This window comes from Gnatocerus cornutus, chromosome 1 (assembly GCF_029298725.1).
Source record: "Gnatocerus cornutus isolate USDA-ARS CGAHR chromosome 1, icGnaCorn1.1, whole genome shotgun sequence".
Lineage (NCBI taxonomy): Eukaryota > Metazoa > Arthropoda > Insecta > Coleoptera > Tenebrionidae > Gnatocerus > Gnatocerus cornutus.
In genome coordinates, this window is record NC_142233.1 from 28,688,643 (window position 1) to 28,710,724 (window position 22,082).

At 30.9% G+C, this 22,082-nt stretch overlaps 1 protein-coding gene across 2 annotated transcripts in view; it reads right to left on the reverse strand.

The window, feature by feature from the left end:
• Dg (Dystroglycan) overlaps positions 1-5,350 on the reverse strand; it is a 59,347-nt gene extending 53,997 nt beyond the window's left edge. For both annotated transcript variants that reach the window (XM_088030743.1, XM_088030727.1), the window contains exon 1: positions 5,201-5,350. The gene's annotated coding sequence lies outside the window, so the exon portion shown is untranslated. The remainder of the gene's footprint in view (positions 1-5,200) is intronic.
• Between the last annotated feature and the right edge of the window lie 16,732 nt (positions 5,351-22,082).

The following is a 22,082-nucleotide window of genomic DNA, read 5'->3' on the forward strand; positions in this document are numbered from 1 at the left end:
ACGCTAAATTACATTGTCAAAAGTCGACTCAATTATTAGTTTTTACCATTCAGAAATGGAATTAGGGTCATTCTACTTTAAAACGTTTCCGTATCTCGACAAATTCCAAAAATTAAAAAACGTCAAATTGATTCTCCTTTCGTTGACTATCTTGTTAATATTTGATTTTTTAATACTTTTAAACCACTTTAATCCGAACCTCATGATCTCTACAATAAGATCAAGGTTTGATCAAAATAGAATCTAGATAATCTTGTCTTCTATCAATGGCCTTTGCGTGCATAAAAAAAATTTAAAATTTTCAATTTTATAATTTACAAAAATACGACGTCGACGTCAGAATGTTTCTGATAAGGAAATTACCCATTACATTAGAGCAAATTAAAAAAAAATAAAATTGGAGTATAAGTATAAGTTCCTTGATTTGCTCGATAGGGGAAATGGCCAGGGGCGAGAAAATTCGACATACCTAAATTTTTAAATATGTAATTAACAAAGTATTCTTTCAGTTAAATTTTTACACGTTAATTTTATCAATCACAATTAAACTAACAAAGATAAAATCTTTCATTTTCAAAAATTATAGTTATCCTTGCAGAGTCTAAAATTTACTCAAATGTCCTCTAATTGGAATTATTATATCTTCAATATTTTTGCATTTTTGGCGTTGCCACCAAATTTACCTGACGTATAATCAGGTTAATTAAGAGATTTTTGATTCAGAACCAAACAAATTACTGTAAATATGTGGAGACCATCCCGTCACGAATGATACAATTAAGAACAAACAATGAGATTCTGTTTGAACAGGCGTTTTCATAAATTCTGCCCATAATGAAAAACCACCAACGCAAAGTTCGCTTGACTAATTACCAGAAAACCGAAACTTTTTCTCATCCGGTACGATACAAGAAAAAATTATGCGAATTATTCCACCCGGTAAGTTTGTAAATCGGAAAGGAACAACTCATGAAAGTTGATGAATTAAAATTTGATAGCATATCCGAACTGGGGGAGATTTGGAAGACTTCAGTTTTATTATGAGTGAAACATGGACAAAGTGACACTTTGAATTTTATGGTCTGTGACTGAAATTTAGGAGATATGACATCGTTAAGGAATTACAGTTGTACTTCTTCTTCTCGTTAAAGCCTGTAGAAGAGGTAGTTTAGTGTCGACTTTTGAAAGCTCTTAAAACGATGTAATTTTTAACTGCTACTTTGTTTAACACAGTTCGTTGTGTTTTGTAGAGAGAATTTTAGTGGGTAAAAGGTCGTCCCTATTTTAGTTGTAGTGCCGTCAGCGTTCATAATAATTTAAATTAACTGCGCTTATAAATTGCCTGAACTTTCGAAAGACAGACAGCGTATGCTGTAATCATTTACGTCAAAAACAATTCTAAAAATACTCATCTGAATAAATAATTTTATCAAATGAAACAAACATTGAAAATTAGCGGCTTCTTTGATTAAAACGACTATTTTAAAAGATGATTGGTTTTTATGTGAACTTGGAGCATTCGGCAAAGTTTTATTCTTCTACCCGCTCCAACACCCAGATTTTGCTTTTATTAATTGAGCAATTTGCCATTGATCGCGCAAATTGTTTGTCATTTAACAGCTGTCGACCTTTTCATTCTTCCAACGTAATGTCATTGTCCTATTACAATTATTTCCAATTAAGTATAAACTTCTTTAATTTCCCTCTTGATTGTCTTTCCGTCTGTTTCTTTTAATTTCAGAAGGAAACTCGTTCGACCTTTTTAATTTCTGCCTAAATTTAGAAATACCCCCAACTTCTTCAAAGAAACTTTTTGACATAAAAGGAAAACGAATCAAGCGTCTTGGAGAGACGCAACTACAATGGCTTCTTTGAGATTGATTGTGCGGTGCTTTAAAAAAGCTTTGCCGGGTTCATTTTGATTGAGATATTGCGAGAAAAAAAAGCTCGACTTGTTGATACAAGTCGGTTTTAAAATAATATCGAGCTTATTTATTTTGTTTAGAGATCAGTTTGCGTTTGTTATTTTTATCAGTTTCATCATTAATCAAAAGCTTGGCGAGTGTTTTTCAAATTTGGTTCACATGTTTTGTGTTTGGAGTAACACGAGCAGAGTTTTGAAAATAAGCGGTTGGTGGAAATTGTAACAAAGTTGGGTAATGGGGCATGGTTTCATGGCCGATTAATTTTATGCTTGTTGAAAGGAACCACTGAAACAATGCAAAAAAGAAAGCTTTAAGGATCTAATTCTCGTTGTCTTATTACTCATGTAAAAATAACACATTCACCAATTTCCGTTAATAAAATTAGTTATATAACACAGGTACTTACGAATGTTGCAATGAAGTTGTACCAATTGAGCGAGGCAATTTCGATGACAAAATGTATAAAGAAGTGGGTCTGGTAATATTGTACATTGGCGCGGAAAACGAATGTTGGCGGTACAAAAAGTAACTTCATATTCCACTTCAAGATCGGAAATAAAAGATGCAAGAAAAGGTTTTCTTCGAGTTGGTAAAACTCCTAGATGACAGTTCTCGGACGTCAGCGTCAGCATTTCGCCGGAAACTTTGATGCTACAGTACTAGCGCGCAAATCACTGCAAATTGAATGTTGTTTTTTTAACCGCCCCTCGTAAACTACTTATTTTTCCGATCTGAGATTTGGCGTTTCGTCCTGAAAATGCTTGCCAAAGTGACCCTCTGGAAACATCTTTCGATCAATATTTTGTTTATTTGTGAAGCAAAACATACATTTTCATTTAACACAGAATCTAAAATTGTTCAAGAGCGTGAAAAATAACTTAATTAAAGCGATTAATGTTTCGGATAGTAAATTTTAAATTCCGGAATTTTCAATTTTATATCTCTGGAAATACGAAAAATTGAAAGATTCGATCTTCGTCATCAATTTTCTCGCGCATCTCAAATATCGGAAATTTTATGGTCAATCAAAAAAAAAACCAGTTCAAACGATAAAAAATTGAATTTTAGTTTTTTGATTGCCTCTCCTAAACTGCTTCCTGCAGAATCCAAAACTGTGCTAATTTTTCCAAACGTCAATAAGCAACTGGATTAGAAGAAATTGGAATTTTGGAATGTTGTCAGAGGGCAAACATTGTAAATATCCGGAATTTACTGGCATTCTGTAGCAATTTTTGTAAGTATCTGAGGTCAAAAATGTCTTTGAAAAACCAAATCAATCAATCAAAAATCATTTCCGTATTTTTCAAATCTTGAAATTGTTTTAAGTACCCTGCATATAGCAAACACGAGTGTTCTTGTTTTGCATATGAATTAATATCAAACGTTGATAACATGATTGATAATAATGATAATTGATAAAAAATGGTAAGTATTCATGAAACTTTGGTTATCGGATATTTCCAACAAGTAGGTAATATCCTCGGTATTATCGATATTTATAAATACCTACACACATACTTTGATAACAAATATTTAGAAAAATCGATAATAAATTAATCAATACATACTTACATCTAATTTATCAATATTTTTATTGTAAAATAACTAAAATGTGTAAAATTAGTGTAAAAAGAACAAAAATCAAAGAAAGAATATTCTCTATAAGGTTTCAAATTTCTGCAAACTTGGCATAATCGACTGTTTTTCTCGCAGTGCTATATCAGCCAGTCTAAAGGAAGGTCGTGGCCAAAACTGAATTGAAAGCCTTCTAAAAACTTATCTGCTTGAAAAAAATGTAATCCATTCGATTCTCTAAGTAGTCAATGTGAAATCTTGCTTGAGTAAAATAGTGTCTGGTAAGTGTATCTTCCAAGAAATTAAAATTTTTGCATGGAACTTTTTCATGATGCCATTATTCTTTAATGAACGGCTTTTTGAAGATTAATATTTACAAATCGAGTGATGTCAAAAAGGCATTACAAACAATGATCAAGTCAAATTAATTATCATCGTGATAGACATTTTTGTCTGTTTTCATTCAGTCCCTCAAGAAAGAGAGGCGTCGCCGTCGGAAGCTTCCAACTTTCCCCTTTTCTTTGCCTCTAACTCTCATTATGTATTTACATGTTTATGTTTCATGGATATTTTAAGGATCACTCTCTAGACATACTGTGTCAAAACAGGTCAAATGTATCGATTTTCGCATGATTGAGAAACTAGACTTTCCTAAAACTGCATTCGAATTGCACACATGATCTTTTCGAGATTTGAATCTCCAATTTAAATGCGAAAAAATGATAGTTGTAGGAAGAATTCAATTACGCTTGATCTTCTAATCCTCCATTTCACTTCATTCGTCACATTCGTCAGGATAGCAACCAACTTACGAAAACCTTTAGAATTATTATATTTGTTTGTAGGCTGGGGTGTGTATTCTGGGCGCTCGTTCTTCCCATAAAATCTCGTCTAAATATGGAACAACAAACATGTTTAATTAAAACTTAAGTTATATGCTTCAACATCTTTAATCGACTCTCATTTGTTTGACTCTTGTCACGACAAGAATTCCTAAACAAAACAGTTAAAAATCTCGACAGACGGATAAATAACACCAGTATAAGTAAACATTAGGCGGAAAATGGCGCACATTTTATACTCGAGATGTTGTCGGTCGCACAATCAAAAAGATTAATGAGAACGTTTTCAAACTGAATTTATGTTTTCGTTTTTCTATTACTGAGACATCAACAAATTTTCTTTTTTTGGAGTGGCCTTTCACATTTGGAAAGATTAAAGAAAAATATTGGTTTTACTGAACCAAAACAAGTGTTGTTTTTCATTACGCGATATTAAATCGTCCCCCGCATTTGGGGGTAAATTTTTAGCTTCAATATGAGAAATCACAAGTTTTCTTCCTGTTCGCATGGATGGTGGTAATTTATGAATCGATTTTTCTCCACGTTCCTCTACAAATCCAAGAATTCCAATCGAAAATAAAACAATGCGGCGTCTAAACAGAATTTATATTAAGGGTGTCCTACTCCCATCAGCGTGTTTCCAAATAAAAATCCGTTGCCGTTCAAAGTCTTTCTTCCATCAAAAGCAACCCCTGCATTGAAGGGATGATGCGGGTGCGACAGAGAAAGAGAGAACAATTGCGGAACATAAAAAAATACAAACCGGCTTCAAAAGTTGTTGCATGGACACATGTGTGTATTTCGGTGAAATCATAACAGAAAGTGCAATGGGTTTTTGAATGAAATGATGGATTTTACCTTGTCGATGTGTAAGAAGAGTGTTTCAGTGACTAACCCTTGAGGTTTAATGGCACAAACACATACACTTTCAGCGCGTTCACTACCCTTTCATCCCGTACTATGCTCGTGCACTGACAGTTTCAGATGCACAACTGCCCATTTGCCCCTCCTAAAACAGCTGGTTTTTCGATTTTGGATGTTTTGGAAGCGGTGCGACATCTTCCGGGCGGAGGAGAAGAAGTTGAGGTCGGCGACTTGCAGTGGGAAAAGATCTGTAACATGTTTGAATCGGGAAAACGAAGCTGAAGATTGCCATAAGAAATTTCAGTGATTTAATTTTCAACTGGTTATAAAAAGATTATGGTTTTTGTGGTTTATTATGTTACTTTTTCAGATAATTAGAATTGGACTACAGACTTTCTACAATTGATATTCTAACACGACCACGAGGTGGCACTACATGTTCAGAATGTAGTTTCAAGAATTGATAGACCCAAGAATTTGAACTCGACAAGGAGGATAAGAAAAAGAAAAAACTTTTTCTCATTAATAAATTTTACATTTTCATAAAAATTCTTTTTTTATTGAGAATAAGACATCAATATATCATTCAGTTTTAATTAAATACGTAGATATTCACTTAAAAAGTTGGAGGTTTTCACCAGACTTAAGTCCAAACTGGAAAACTGTGCAAAAAGCTGTCGGTTTTGCACAAAATTTTGATATTTTATCGTTGATGATTTCTAATAAGTACATACAGAAATGCATGTATAAAAAGAGTGTTCGTTGTCACAAATTCAGCTTATTAAGAGAAAAAAGTTTTTATAAAAGTCTTTTTGTTTTCGAGATAAAATTACACAAAAATTTCAATAAATTTGCTTGTGCGCTACTGATATAAAAGTGAACAAAAAATCGAGTTGCTGGTTGCTTAGGAAAGAATTTCAGAGGTGATTTCAGGTGCTTTTTTTGCCAGTAGTGTAGAAAGTCCGTAAATTGGGGTTAATTTTTCCTTGTCAGTTTTTGATTTAAAAATAGGTTTTTTATACTTTATACTGCTTCTAGAATAGGGCAGAACTATTTTGTACATGCATTTCAAAAACACCCTGAATAAGTATGGTGGAGGACAAACATAAATAAAACGTTGTAAGATACACGTGCAAAAATATCTTCTATATTAACAACTGAACTGCATTAGTAAAAATCCATGTCTTTATCTAAATTTTTAATCTAAATAATGTTAGGAAATTTTGCGTTTTCTTTTGAGTGGGTTCCAAAAAAATGACTTGCAATCCGTTAAAATAAAATTAATAGTGATACAGTTTGCGTAAAATTTGGCCATTATTTGGATATTTGGGGTATGCCCAAATTTTTAACTAGCTCTCATCAAATTCGCCCTCGTACTTGAATGATTTTTATGTGAAATTCAAGTTGAAGCCGAAGAATTAATTTTATGTTCAATTTTTTGTTTCTCAGAATTTTGGCTGCTTATGCATTTCTAGCCATTCTTGATTGATACTGATTTAAGATGATTTAATTACGGGTTTATTTCCGCTCATAATAAATTCAGGTCTTCTGGGCATGGACAATTGTAATGAAAATTCCATTTTGTTATTTCGATTAGCTTCAAACGACTACACTTTCAACATCAAGGTATTAAAAGTTCAGTAAGATTTATTAAGAACGTTTTATAGAATATATCATTTTAATTTTTGTTTTTTCATAATTTTAATTTTGTTCAATTTGTTTTTGTTGTCTACACATGACATTAGAAGTAAGTAAGTAATTAGAAGCCTTTGTATTAACTCTAGAAGCATAAATCTAAATTTTTATATTTTTTATGAGATTATTTTAGGATGTCATTTTAGTTTTTATTTTTTGACATTATTCATGCTTTAGTTCATTGGATTCTTCATTTTAGAATTCAACAGATTTTAAAAATGTTATTTATCTTCTTTGAATAAATTTTTTGATTTTCTACTTAATTTTCTCTAAAAGTGTAATTTTTTTGGAATTCGTCAGTTAGCTACTCTTTCTTGATTAAAATTTTTGAATTTTACATATTTTTTTAGAATCTGCACTTAGATTTAGATTCTGCTTTCGAAGTGTGAAATTAAACTTCTCTTCTACAAGTAAAAAAAATGTATTTTGGATTGCTTATATGATTGTATTATTAGGTTCCTCAGGTTAAAATTTTTCTAGGTCTTATTTAAGTCTACGTTTTGTAGGATATTCACATTCTTAACGCTTGATTTCTTTTTACATTTCTGAGTCATTTAAATTTTAATTTTAAGCATTATTCTTACATTCAGAAATATATTGAGATTTTTAGATTGCTAATCTGGAAAAACGAGCAAGTAAGTAAGCTCCAATTTTTTTTGTTACCCATTTTGAAGTCAAATTTATCAATCTATCGAAGACATTTAAATAGGAATTCAAAAAACAAGATTCTTTCTTCGATGGTGTAGGAATACTGTCTAGTGTCTATTTTAATTCAAGTAAACCACGATTGTGGTCCACATTTGTTACTTAAAATCTCGAGGTAATATGAGGTAAAAGTCACTTGTCTTGTGCTAAGGATCCTTTTTTACTAGCCTTGTCCATTGCTTCAAAAATTTAAAAAAATCAGTTTACAGACAATAATAATCTGAAACAACATTTTCCTGTTTCAATCTTCCAGAACAACTTATTTATTATTTGGGAACATATATTTATTTTAAAAAATAAATTGTTTCTTTTATGTCGCATGTTTCGGTTTATACTAAATTGTCACATATTATTATTCACTTATTCACTAAATGTCCACTGAATTGTTTACAGACACTTACAAGAACTCATTAATTAACACTGCTTTAGAATAGAATGTTAGCAGTTAAACAGATATTCTACTTACAAACGTAACTTGTAGAAGCTTATACGTGTTTCGGCAGCGATGGTGTCATCATCAGAACGACAGGTAATTAGTTCAGTTTGTTCAATCGTCCTGTTTATGACAGCATTGCTGTTGAAACGTATCTATGCATGCATGCGTGCGCTTATAGAAGGCTTGGCGGTGAAGTAACAGTAAACGGACCAGATAATTTTTCAAAATTATTACATAATAATGATAATGTTTGTGGTTGAAAATCCGCAAGCGCTCGTGGCTAAAATAGTCAAAGAAAACTGCTAAATATTTCAGTTGAAATTATATCATTAAAAATTTGGGCACTCTCTGTGCTCGACAAATTTTATTTTTAAATGAAAAGTCATAAATAAATTGATATTATTGGAGTAAAATGAACAGAGAATGTTGTTCCAATATTCACAGAGTCGATAGCATCTGTCGAAAGGAAATTAAAATTAGTCTCCACAACTATTGGCTTCGTCCTTTAACATTTATAACAATTTCCTTGGATTATTTTGACATGGCGTTTACGAAACCGGACAAATAATTTAATTCCGTTCACAGTTTGACGCCTAATTACGAGCCCAAGTAATTGAAACCCCGCAAACAATTAGACTGTCACTTGTCTTGGTAGGCGGCGGGTGTTGGCGTCCGTCCGTCGGCGGCATTCTAAAAACTCCATCCTTGTTCACGACGCACTTTTTGGTTATCTGTTATTTCATTTGACTCACCCTTTCTCCCTCAAATAACTCTTGTTCACCGCCACTATCAATGTTAATTGGCTGATTACCCCCGTCGACTTTTTCGTTATTTTTATTTGTGTAATTTGTTCCTTCAGCTGCGGAAATTAACCAGCGCTAGGGAATAAGTAAAATACAAGCAGATGGGAATGAAGCCTTCGAAAATCGAAAGGTCTTCACTACAATAACAACAGCATTTTCTCTCTACGCACATGCTTCATTACATTACACACTATGCTATTTAATAAGTTCTTGTTAATTTTAAAGCAAAATAATGAATGCAAATGGGAATTACCGAACATGGCTAAATTTCCAGTTAATACAGTAGCTAGTCGTACGGGTATGAAACAGCAGCGGATCGTGTGTTGGCACAAGGTATTAAAAACGGTGATCAATAATTACTAAATTACGGGCGATTAGCGTCTGTTTGCACTTGTCACGTGAAACCGGCCATTATGAAATTACCTGGGAGCGGCCGTGCCACCGCTAATGTTACCCGAGTGGGCACACTTTGGTTTGCCAACTGTCTATGTTATGAATTATTCCGCGATGGCATAATTTTGGTACTGTTCTGTTCTATACTATTGTATCTATTTTAATCTCACAAAAATTAAATATTGTTGTTCATAATAAGTAATGCAATTGTTTTGAACAACGAGTAAATAATTTAGAAGTTTACACGCGAAACTCTAAAAATGAAAAGCAAAGCAAAGAAGAATAAATTCCAAAGCAAATAAAAAATCTACAGGAAGTAAAATGTTTATACAGGGTGATTTTTAAAAAACGGCAGGCGTTGTAGAATTTTTATTTATGAACCGATTTCAAAAATTTAAAAAACAAATTAAATGGTTTTTAATTTATTATAATCTGGTGATTTTAGAATTTTTCTAAATGTTTTAGTATCTGTTGGGCGATATTCAACTTCCTTATTTTAAATTGGCATCTATAATTTTTTTTTCATAATTTTGAAGATATTAATGTTCTTCATTAAAAAATGTGCAATATGGTCTATTTTTACAAAAAATATTTTTTAAAAAATTATCAAAAATGAAAAAATTTAGGCAATAAAAGTTAATAAAATCTAGGTGCGTGCTGTCAAATAACACAATACCATTATTGTAATGTCAAAAATCAGCAAATAACAGAAAGGACTGGCAATCTTTTTTGAAATTATTTATTGATAACAAAAGACAATAATAATAATTACAAATCAGAAAAAACATTTCCTAATTTAATTAAAATACTGTTGAAACGCCATCCCGTTTTTTCATTGCACAATTGACACCATGCACCTAGGTTTTATTAACTTTTATTGCCTATTTTTTTCAATTTTGATAATTTTTTTAAAAATATTTTTTTGTAAAAGTAGAACATATTACACATTTTTAAATCAAGAAAATTAATATCTTCCAAATTATGCAAAAAAAATGTGGGGGCCAATTTAAAATAAAAATGTTGAATATCGCCCAAAAAACACTAAGACATTTAGAAAAATTCTAAATTCATCAGTTTATAGTAAATTAAAAACCATTTAGTTTGTTTTTTTAATTTTTGAAATCGGTTCATAAATAAAAATTCTACAACGCCTGCCGTTTTTTAAAAATCACCCTGTATCTACTTAGCTAATGTAAATCGCTTAAAAGACTTCATAGTTTTCGCTATGAGCTTTTCGCAAGAGTACTGTGCATGATGTTTTATCCTGTTTTTTCTATACTTATTTAATATGGTTTTATAAGAAAATATTTTAGTATGATAAAATATTAACTCCTATAGCCTCCTCCTTTAAAATTCTCATTTTATTTAACAACAAAACAACAAATATCGGTGCAAACGGATTTTCAAATCATTATGTCACATATGTTTGTCTAACTATTGACTTACTAACCCAACTTAATTCCGTAACCATTGTCTAATGTGAAATCAAAATACACGAAAAAACACATTATTAAAATGTTAATAAATTAATCTTGGCATATTTACGTATTTACACTTTGTCAGAATTAAAAATGTTTACTGCAATTGAAATATCACGCATATTAGGTATAAAAGCATCTGCATTCTGCATAAAGCAGAAAAATTTACAAAAATCGTAGAAAATCTCAAAAATTTAAGACATAAGAAATCATAATAATCCAAGAACTTCTAAACCCTTATTTCTTTGGTTTATTAATGTTTAAGGAAAAAGCTATTGTAGAGATTAGAAAGTTGGCACAAATAATAAAAATAGGATAAATGTGTAAATGAATCAAAATCTTTAAATCGATCTAAATATTCCAAATAATTGAAAAATCTTAAATTTCAAAAACAAGTCAAGGTTTCAATAGAAGCAAATGTAAGATATTTAGTATCTACGAAAGTGGCAGAAATATCAAAAATTTAGATTATAAAATATAAAAAATTGATTTGGAAGTACATAAATGAAAGAGTGTAAGTAATAAAAAGAAATTGAAAGAACCTAAAATATTCAAAGAATGGAAACATCACATTGAAAACTAGAGAATGTTGAAAATCTGGTAAATTCAAAAAACAAAACAAAAAGCAATGGAAATCTTTAGAAATTTTTATTTTTATTTTTAGTTATTTTCAGAACAAGTTGCGAAATGATAATATTGTACCTAGACGTGGTTTGTGCAACGAGGCCGTAGGCAAATAGTTTAGATACGGCATAAGATAAGTCGCGAGTTTTATAAAGGATGAGTGCCTAAATGGTCTTATGAACGAGGTTTTTATATTATTTTTCCTAATTTGTTCCTATAACAGAGCTATTTTCGTTATTTTCGCATTTGTTTGCAGTGCTAGAATATCCATTTCGATACGGAATGTTAGAATAGCTTTGTTTCCATAGCAACTTAGGAATGTTTATAATACAAATTAGGAAAAAGAATTTTAGAGCATTTTTAGAGCAGATTTTTTAAGAAACATCCTGAAAATCGATTAAAGAAAACTAAAGAGTTAAAAGACCTAAATAAAAAATTTAAAGCAATTTGAATTTAAAAAATTTGCGAATGTCAAATATCTAAATAATGTCGAAATTATTTGTAAATTGTAAAGCAAAATAGCAGAAATGAAGACTCAATTGAATCAAAGGTGTTTTATTTGAGATTTTATAGAATCGAAGAGTTCTATCAATAAATAAACTTGAAAGATACCTAATAATAGTCATTTTTGAATCGTGATTTAGCTAATTATTTTTAGAAATTTAAAGCTTCAGTAAAGTTTTGAACTTTAAAAGACATTAGTAAGAAATTGAAAAAGTTGGGACAAAAGTATTTAAAGGTACCTATAGCTGCTTAAAATACTTTGAGAACTGTAAACAAAAACTCCAGGCAGATTTAAAAATAACTGCGGAATTAATGAATTCTAATAAAATCATGTTACGCCAGAAAAATTCAAAGAAATTTTGATCAACTGCACTTTGCAGTCAGTGAAGCGCAAATTTTTTCCTCCATAAGTATAAAAAATCGTTATTAAGGATCATCCATAATATGTTTACACGGACAAACGTTCCAGAAGCTTTAGAGGTGAATGTTTCCATTAAATCTTCAACGTTGTTTTCTACGTTGTTCCAAAAAACAAGCTCTCTAATTTAAATACGGTGTGCGTCAATTAAATTTCCATAATCAAACCCTTTGACAACTTTGCAGCAAATTGAGCATAAACTATGATGTGATTCTCCTTTAGAGTCATAACAATATCTTCCAGACCATTGCACGTCTAGTATTGCTTAATAGCGTCACAAATTTAACAATTAATTTGCAAATTTGTATTTAAATTAAAGCTGACTCAACCCCGGCAGCAAGTGCGACAACGTTTAATGAACTGTGCCGAATACAAAGTCACAAAGGACGGCGATGAATGTAATAAGTTTTTGGATTCATAGAAATTAAAGTGATGAGACCCTCGTTTTTGATGTTTCTTGATTCACTGACCCACATAATCGGCATTGAGTGCCGGAATAAATTTGACTGGATGAGGAATATTTTGAAACGTGTTGTTAGCAAGTTTTAATGAATTTTTAAAAGAGAACGATAAATGGTATTACATTTTAAGCGCTTATGTGGATGGAAATGTTTAAAGCCGATACATGTTAAAAGTTCCTAGGATTTATCGGTTTTAATTGAACTTTTTAGGTCACATCCAGGATTTGTCCAATATACATGGTGGGAGATATAACATCTTTTCATTTCAAGATAGGGTTGGCTCATCTCTGTGTAATATCCTACTAATGCAGATTTGTAGTCAAACGTCAGCGGATTTTATCCTTGCATTTTCATTCTGCTTGAGAATGTTGTCTTAAAACTTATCCAAAGTGAAATTTATGATTTTCCAAAGTCTGACCAACAATAAGAGCTTCTGTCAGCGAGCAGTCGTGGGATAATACTCGACATTTTACCCCAAATTGAAGTCATAGTAAAACTGATTTCAAATAGTATAACTGGAATATTTTACGTGCAATCGGGATATACATATTTGAGTGATTAATTTATAAAATGCATGAGAGAGTCCAAGTCACTCAATCCCACTAACTAGATTTGGCGCTCATCTGCTGTGTTCATCTAATTTACTGCAGGGAAGGGTTGCTCACCACGTCAGTTCCATATTCTTTCAGTTTTTATTAAACTAAATCTGAAAGACGTAGATTTTATTTTTAACGCTTTTCATTTTTTGGATTGGGTCGTCCACTTTCTGCTTATGCGAAACGTTTTTATTAATGTTTGTGCTAATAAAGCTGCAGTCATTCTTGTCGTTAGCTTCCATTGGCTCTATTCGCTTCCTTTTAGAACATCTTCTCTTTTTTCTGTGTATACCTACACGAATTAGGATTTCAGCTATTTTATACATGACTGTCATGTATTAACATATGTTTCACAGTTTTTAAACAGCGTGTTTTGTAAATAGTCGGCAATCAGCGAACTGGTCTGGTCTGGTTTATGAAACCAGAAAGTGGAGTAATTTTTGTCTCAACATTTTTCGTTAAAAAACTAGAAGACCATAAGTGAAAGAACGAGAAGTTCGCGAACGGATTGAAAAATACTGAATTTAAAGTTTTTCTGAACCGTTAAAAATGACAGTGAAACTAGTGCTGTTCGAGGAATTGTTATCACCAAATAGTGTCTAAACCAAATCAATGCTGTTATTATTAAAATGGTAAATTACACATTTCAAAAGTTTGCCGGCATTCTTTTAGTTTATGGTAAAGTGCACGAAAACCGCAACAAGCTCAAAGATATCATGAAAAATGTGCTAAGACTGATTGATACCCCATCGGACGGTATTCAGCAAAGTTTTACCAAAGACTTCAAGATTTTGAAACAGTTCGAAGACACATTAAGAACTTCTTTTTGTGTTTTTGTGTACATGTCTTTGTTTTATTGCACTTTTTTTCAATATTTTTGTTTTGTTTCTTCCCCACTTACTAACGACACTAGTCAAATCTTTCAAATTTGACACATTTTGTTTAAAATTATTCATTTGTTTATCAGCGTAACTTGTTACATGTATTTTTTTTGACCCATTACATTGGTCATCGTGAAAAAGCTTAAATTTTTAAACAAAATGTTTTAGGACAAAACAACTTTAGAGCCTGTGTTTAGGAAGTCTAAAGACTTGCCACTTCAGGGATTGCCTTTATTTGTGATACACCTGTATGTAGATCTCATTTCAGACACCAAAAAAGAATAAAACTGCTCATAGAATGGATTCTTTTCCACGAATTTACCAATTGCTAGTTTCATACTATTGGAAAAGATCGCATTTCTAGGAACAATATCTTCGTCTTACATTTTGTGGAATTGATTAGTTCTCTCAAGAATATATCAAACTTTTTGCAAAACTCTTTTAAATTGCTCGGGCGTACAAAGCAAAGTTTGTATTTGCTATATCGTGCTTGCAGGTAATAGAAGATAAACACGATGAATTTGCAACAGTAAAAGAAGTTCGAAACATCATTACAAACATATTAATGCAAATTTAATTAATAAGGCTTACTGAGTTCTAACATTTTGTCTAAAAAGTCTTGGAAACTTTTTACGATAAAGTAGCTACATTATAACAAATAAATTTGTGCTTGTTTTAAAAACTTTCAAATATCTGCATGCAACTGAACAATGGAATAAATCAGTCATAGCCATTGGTAGTCATATCAAGCTATCTTTAATACAGTTTATATCATTGTGACATGCTTTGAATTATTCAGCGTGATTTAGTCAAAGTGCATCCACTAATACGATGAGCGTAGTTTGTGTATATTTTAAATTAAAATTTCATAACATGAACAGCCTTTGTAACCGTAAACATCAAAATATTCACTAATTAAAACGTCATAGTTGTGATTTTATAAAATATTTGCTAGGAGCGATACAATTTTTGCCGGTTTTCAAATACAAATAAAAATATTTTTTTAAGAATGACGGCATTCATTTGCGCGAATATTTTTTATTTTCATAAAAAATAATAAATATGCATTATTGTAGGTCGGGTGCAATTCAATTTACACGGGCAGACTGGTCTGTTAGAAAAAATAATTTTATTTGAACGATTTGAGGTAATAGATCTACTGTTAAGTTGTCGTAACAAAATTATCTTTAATTAAATTGTACAGTGCATCGGCATTCTACATTAGTACCTACGTTCGTTTTTTTCAAATGTTAAAATTGAGAATTTAGAAAAAAACACTTGCGTCTAGCTAGTAGTGAAAAAATAGTAATTTGAATCACAAGGCCGGAAAATGCTCTTTTGGAAAAAGCATTTTTGGACGTGTGATCCACATTATTGTTTAGGTCAACAAAATTTAAATAAACAAAAAAAAATCTGATCTAGTGACTTTTACTTTTTTAAGGTTCAAGTGTACCCCCTATCTCAAAAACGGTAAATTCAAAAATTTTGAAAAAAATCCTGAAGATGTAAAATTTTATTCTAAATCATCACATAAAATTTAAAAAAAATCTGTCCTGCGGTTTTCAAGATAATTTCAAAAAACTTAGTTTTTAGGTACTTTTTAGCTGTTTTCTTTTAAACTGGTGGTTAGATTCACTTCAAATTTTAACATGACTTGTCTTGCAAACTCAGAAAAATGTGGGAATTTTTTTATAATTTTTGAATTTACAGTTTTTGATATATGTGTATTTTTTGATAACTTTCGTTAATATCTACTATAATTTCTTCTTTTTTCAATATACAGGGTCCGGCAACACTTGTGTCCACCCCCAAAATCGTCATTAATTTTAAACTTACAATTTTGAAAATTTGGATACGCTCATAGTTGACAAAGCTCTAGAAGCTGACGCAAAAATTTGTTTTTTATCACCAATAGTTTTGGCGTCGCGACGCCTAAGAAGTATAATTTTTAGCGATTTTTGAGTTTGCGGAAATATTCGCAAATTCAATTTTTTTTCAACATAACTGTGATACAAATATCTGAGTTTTTATTTTAAACCTAATGCAAATTGTGTTTAAAATTTGCGAAAAAAACGTTGTTTTATCAAGTTAGTTTTTAAAATTATGACAGCGCAGCGGCAAACTACGTTTACACCAAAATTTCAGAAGTCACTTCATTCACTCTTACAAAAGTTAATTTTGATTAACACGGGCATGTTGCATTTTATGGACACCAAAAATCGTTAATTAACGTCGACAAAACGACAATTTCACCAAGTAAAACTTTTGTTACAATCTAAAGCGAGCCAAAGGATAGATGTCATTTGTGACACAAAATGTTGACAGATGGGTGTAAACGTGGTTCCCAATTTTGACGTAATGAAATTAGAAACTAACTTGATAAAACAGCATTTTTTTCCCAAATTTTGAAGACAATTTGCATTAAATGTAAAATAACAACTGAGATATTTTTAACACATTTATATTAAAAAAAAAAAAAATAGGGGTTGATATCATAAAACCTCACAATTACCTAAAAATTAGATTTTTAAGGCGTCGCGACGCCAAAACTATCAGTGATAAAAAACAAATTTTTGCGTCAGCTTCTAGAGCTTTGTCAACTGTGAGCGTATGCAAATTTTCAAAATTTTCTCTTTAAAATTAAAGACGATTTTGGGGGTGGACACAAGTGTTGCCGGACCCTGTACAAGTTATTTAAATATTTCTCTCATATTTTTACCATAAATTAGGATCAATCAAATACACTTTGTAGCACAGAATAGTCGAAAAAAAAAATAATTAAGGCTGGGATACTATGACACATTTCGATCAAAAACTATGCTATAGGAAGTGGTGTCCCCAAACGGCCTGGAAATAATTCAAATTATTTTTTCTATCTTATAATAGAATGCGCTTTCGTCGCCTTGTTGATAGATTCCTTTCTTACCGGCAAAAAACTGCATCAAACACGCTGTGTGATTCATACAATTGCCCATTAAAATACTCTATAAGGTTTGTTCTTACGAAATGCAGAAAAAATTATGTGTTCGACTGGAGATTTATTTTTAGCCCAAAGATGCATGTGTTGACAGAGACAAAAACTTATTTAAAGTTGCTACTGTTTGTATTTCTTCCCTTCATAATATTGTGCAAGATGCAGAAAAATCTAGCTAATAGTTTTGGCGGCTGTGACGCTCGCTTTAAAAATGTAATTTTTAGCGATTTGTGAGAGTTTATGGAACCAATCTTTGATTTTTTTTAATATCTTAGTCGTAATTTCTGAATATTGTTTTCAAAGTGTGATGAGAAACAAAAACGCTGTTTTATCAAGTTAGTTTTCAAATTTATAGTCAAAATTCGAAACTACTTTTATACCAAATGTCAACATCTTGTATCACAAATGTCATTTAGTTCACTTTAAATCGTAAAATTAAATTGTGGTCTTTTTGATGTTAATTAACAATTTGTAGGGTCCAGAAAAATTAAACACGCCCGCGTTAATTGAAATTGATCTTCTTACAATAAATGTACAATAAATGTAGTTTGCAATTTTCAAAACTAAGTTGATAGGTTTTTTTCAAATTTTACACACTATTTGTACATATTAGATTTAAAATAAAAATTGATATATTTTTATCGCAGTTATGCTGAAAAGAATTTGAATTATTCAACTCAACTCAAAATTCGCTAAACATTATCACACGTCGCGACGCCAAACTAACGGTAATAAAAAACAATTTTTTGCGTCAGATTTTATGTAGATTTGCATATTTTTATCTTTAAAATTAAAGGCGATTTTGGGGATGTCCATAAGTGTTGCCGGACCATGTATTATGTTCTGATTTATCCTATAAGAAAGTTAGTTTTTATTTGTATTTTTTTCTTATTTTTTTATTCTTCTCTTAATTTCCATAATGTAAATGAGGCTTTGAGCAGTGACGTTTGTTTTGATTTTTCTCTAAACATTTTATATTACCTTTACTAATCAGCAGCCACTGCTCTTGACGACTGGTTATCTTCAAATTTTGCAATGGCTCTTGTTTTTTCGACTTCGGTTCAATGTTTAGCCGATTTTAACTAACTACTGTCATTAATTATCATAAATAGACAATTTGCCGTACACATTTCGTTGTCGTCAATAGTGTAAAACTTCATATTTTTTTTAAATGTTAGAAAAATGTCGTATAAGAATTTGTGTTTCCAAATACATATTATGAGTAATTGTTGATTAGGACATCTGCAACAATACGCACCTTTTGTCAATTAAATTTATACGAATTAATCTTGTATGCTCACAAAACATTGATTCTCTATGTATGAATGTAAACATTTATAATTTTTATTAAAGAAGTATAAAAATTAATATGTTTAGTATCATAGTGTGGTGTACTTTCATGTTAGTTCGGACGTAAAACATGTTACAAAGAGCCGAAAAATATTTCAAAAAATAAAAATTTAATATCATAACAATAATTGAATGGTGTTATGCAACAAAGATTCAGCCCACAAAAAAAATTGATGTACCTCTTCCACCATCTGTTAAGTCTCATATGGACCTAAAATTCTTAAAGCTAACAGTCCAACTGAGTTGCTTCATTAGTGTTACTGCAATTTTGCACTACAGAATCGGTAAAATTAAGGCTTGAATAGCCATAATCTCCGTTATTAAACAACAGTGGCTAGATCTTTGTTGCGTAACACTATTCAATTATAAAAAACTAATATTTAAAAGAGCTGCTTTTGGAGTTGTACTATAACTTATCGCATATTCTAACGCATAAAAATATGGATAAAATAACAAGTCCGAAAATTATTTTTTACACCCGAACTCTTCAATTATATTTTTATTCTTTCATGTGACCATTTTGTAGAGACCCCACTTCAAATTCGTGCCCAACTCTACTTAACTCCACCGTACCTCACTCCCCAAAACAGCGCACCCTATTGATCAATAGTAGTACTCCACAAGAGCATCATGGTAAAACAAATGATACTATAAAAAATCAAATTAAACTGTAACATTTACATTTTAAATTGTGCCATCTCTCGTAGGAGAATGGTATCATTTGTGGGTTCACTTGAACCTTAAGGTTACTCTCCTAGTATAGTAGGCTGATTTTACCATGGCGTACCTGACTTTTAGAGTCGAATATTATCTTATTGCACTCATAATATAGAGGGTGTAAACAGGCTATTGTGTCCGAAAATTAAAATTTACATCTTCAAGTAGATAGAAAAATGTGGACCCGTGCCGCTTCCAGGTATTAGCGCGGCTCAAGATGATTGTTGAACCCTTCACTTTTTTTTAATGACGTTGATAAGCTTTTAATTTTTGTTTATTAATTTAAATTTTAAACAAGTTAAAAAAATTGAGTGCTATCAAGTGTTTAAAATTTTACAATGAGAACAAAAAAATTATCATTATTTTAATGTTGGAACGTGTATTTTACATAATTATAAAGAATTTAATCCAATTTTGCTGTTTAATTAATCCACAAATAGGTACTTTTCAGAATCTGTTTACCTATTTGTTCTTAATTCATTAATTCTTAGAAAAAGTGGAGACTTTAAGTAGAACATTAAATTGTAGTTAAATTAAAAGGTTTTTGTAAACAGTCCATTTGGAGTGGTAATATGTATAAAGACGACCGGTAAGCACAAAAAATCATTTGCGACTTTCACCATACCACTGTGTGCTAAATCCCATAACACCGAGTTAGGAAAGGTAATTAATTTAACGCTAAATTTGACTAATTCTGTTGTCAATTTGATTCGCGAAGAAAATCAAAAAATTGACTGTATTCTTTGGTCCAATTGTATTGACCACACAGTTCACGTGGAAAACAATTTCCTAGGTCTAAATAACTTTCCAGAACTCATCATAAACACTTATGATGACAGTGATGATTCTGATGTAGAATGATTAATTTGTAATTTTTTTATAACTTTAAATCCTTAAATCACTATTGTTTAATTTTTAATTAGATTTGTATTAGGATGTTCTTTACAATTTTTTATATAATTATGTAAATACACATGTTCCAACATTAATTATTTTTTAAATTTTTTCGTTCTTATCGTAAGTTTGAACACTTGATGTCTCTCGGTTTTTTCAATTTAATACACAAAAATTAAAAATTTAATAACCTTTTTAAAAGAAAACATATTGAAGAGAGCAATAATAATCATCTTGAGCTAATACATGGAAGAGGCACGGGTCCACATTTTTCTACCTACTGGAAGATGTAAATTTCAATTTTCGGACACAATAGCCTGTTTACACCCTCCACCCACATTATGAGTGCAATAAGATAATATTCAACTCTAAAAGTCAGGTTACGCCATGGTAAAATCTGCCTACTATAACTATTTTGGAAATAAAACATTCTAACCTTTTTTAAAAAACTTCAGTAGTTCTGTGTCAATTAGTGACAGTGCGATACCTACCAACCGATAAACAAAAAAAATATCTAGTTTCATTTTTGGAAGACTAGGCCGCCAAATTGTCTCCAAAAACGTTAAAAAAGGACAGCGGCCTAAAAAATGTTTTATTGAGGTTCTTTTACTACCTATGTTGTAATATCCATTCACAAAACATAAAAGTTACTATAGTTGGCGATAAAAAGTAAGCCTAAACGGAACAGTTGGTGAGATTGGTAACCAAATGGACATTTGACAATTATAATAATACCAAAATTTCAAAATTAAATCTTTAATTTCGACTCACTCTGCAAGAAAGCGTAGGAAATAGATAATTTTTGCATTGGACAGTTTCAACAAGACACTAAAAAGTTCTCTACGGTAAACTAAAATTAAACAAACTAAACTGACATTGACAACAAACTTCAAAGTACAGTCCCATGAAATGATGATTGAAAAGTGCACTTTGATTTTACAGAAATCAAAGGTAACTTGATTTTTATGTTTTGTGAATGGATATTATTAAAATGCTTTTTTAAAAATGTACCAATAAAATGGTTTTTATTCATTGATTTGGGACAGATAAAGTACCTTATGACTCTCTAGAGATATAAAGTAATGATATGTCACATTTCCATGCCTAATTCATGCCAAAAAAATTGTCATTGCCGTTACTTTTAATGCTTTGATTACAACCAAAACATGCTTTGGATAAAATCTTGTATGTATTATACAGGCTTGCCAGTAAATGTCGCCTTCACCTGCGTTTAGGCTATAATACAAATATTATTTTCTTTTTTACGTCTTTATTTCTTAGCTTCTGATGAAAACTTTATGAAACAGAAAAGAAGAATAAGAATATTATGGGACAAAAAAAGTAAAGACAAAAAAGACAAGAAAAATGGAAATGATGAAAAAACGCCAAAATAGCACATTTGCGGGTTCTAAAATTAAATAGAATTTAAGAATTATACATTCTTTCAGCATTTATATTAGCTTGGATATTTTTAGCCCTTCAGGACATTTTGAACGCTACAAATTCTTGAAATTGCTCAAATTGTCTAGTTTTTTAAGTTCTTAAGTAAAAATGTAAAAATGCTATGTGGTTTAAAAAATAGTGCACGTACATTAAATCATGAAATGTGAGAGGTAAAATTTGTAACTATGAGAGCATTGTTTACATCTTTAATAGAAGCGAGTTTAAGTCTCATTTAGGTTTAGCTTGAGCCATAAACATAGGTATCATTGTAAATAACTCCGTAATTTGGTCTTAGTTGCATAATGCAAACTTTTAAGCTCCAAAGACTTAATATAGTTAGAAAATAGCCGTGCTCCAAGCTATACCTTCATGAAAAATCTAATTTGTGTACTTTACATATTGCGCGCCATGTTTGTGATGTAGATTTAATAGATATAAAGTGAATGCGGGGGGATAATTAAAAGACGGCGGCTAAGTCTGGAAAGATTCGTAAAAGAGCCGAAG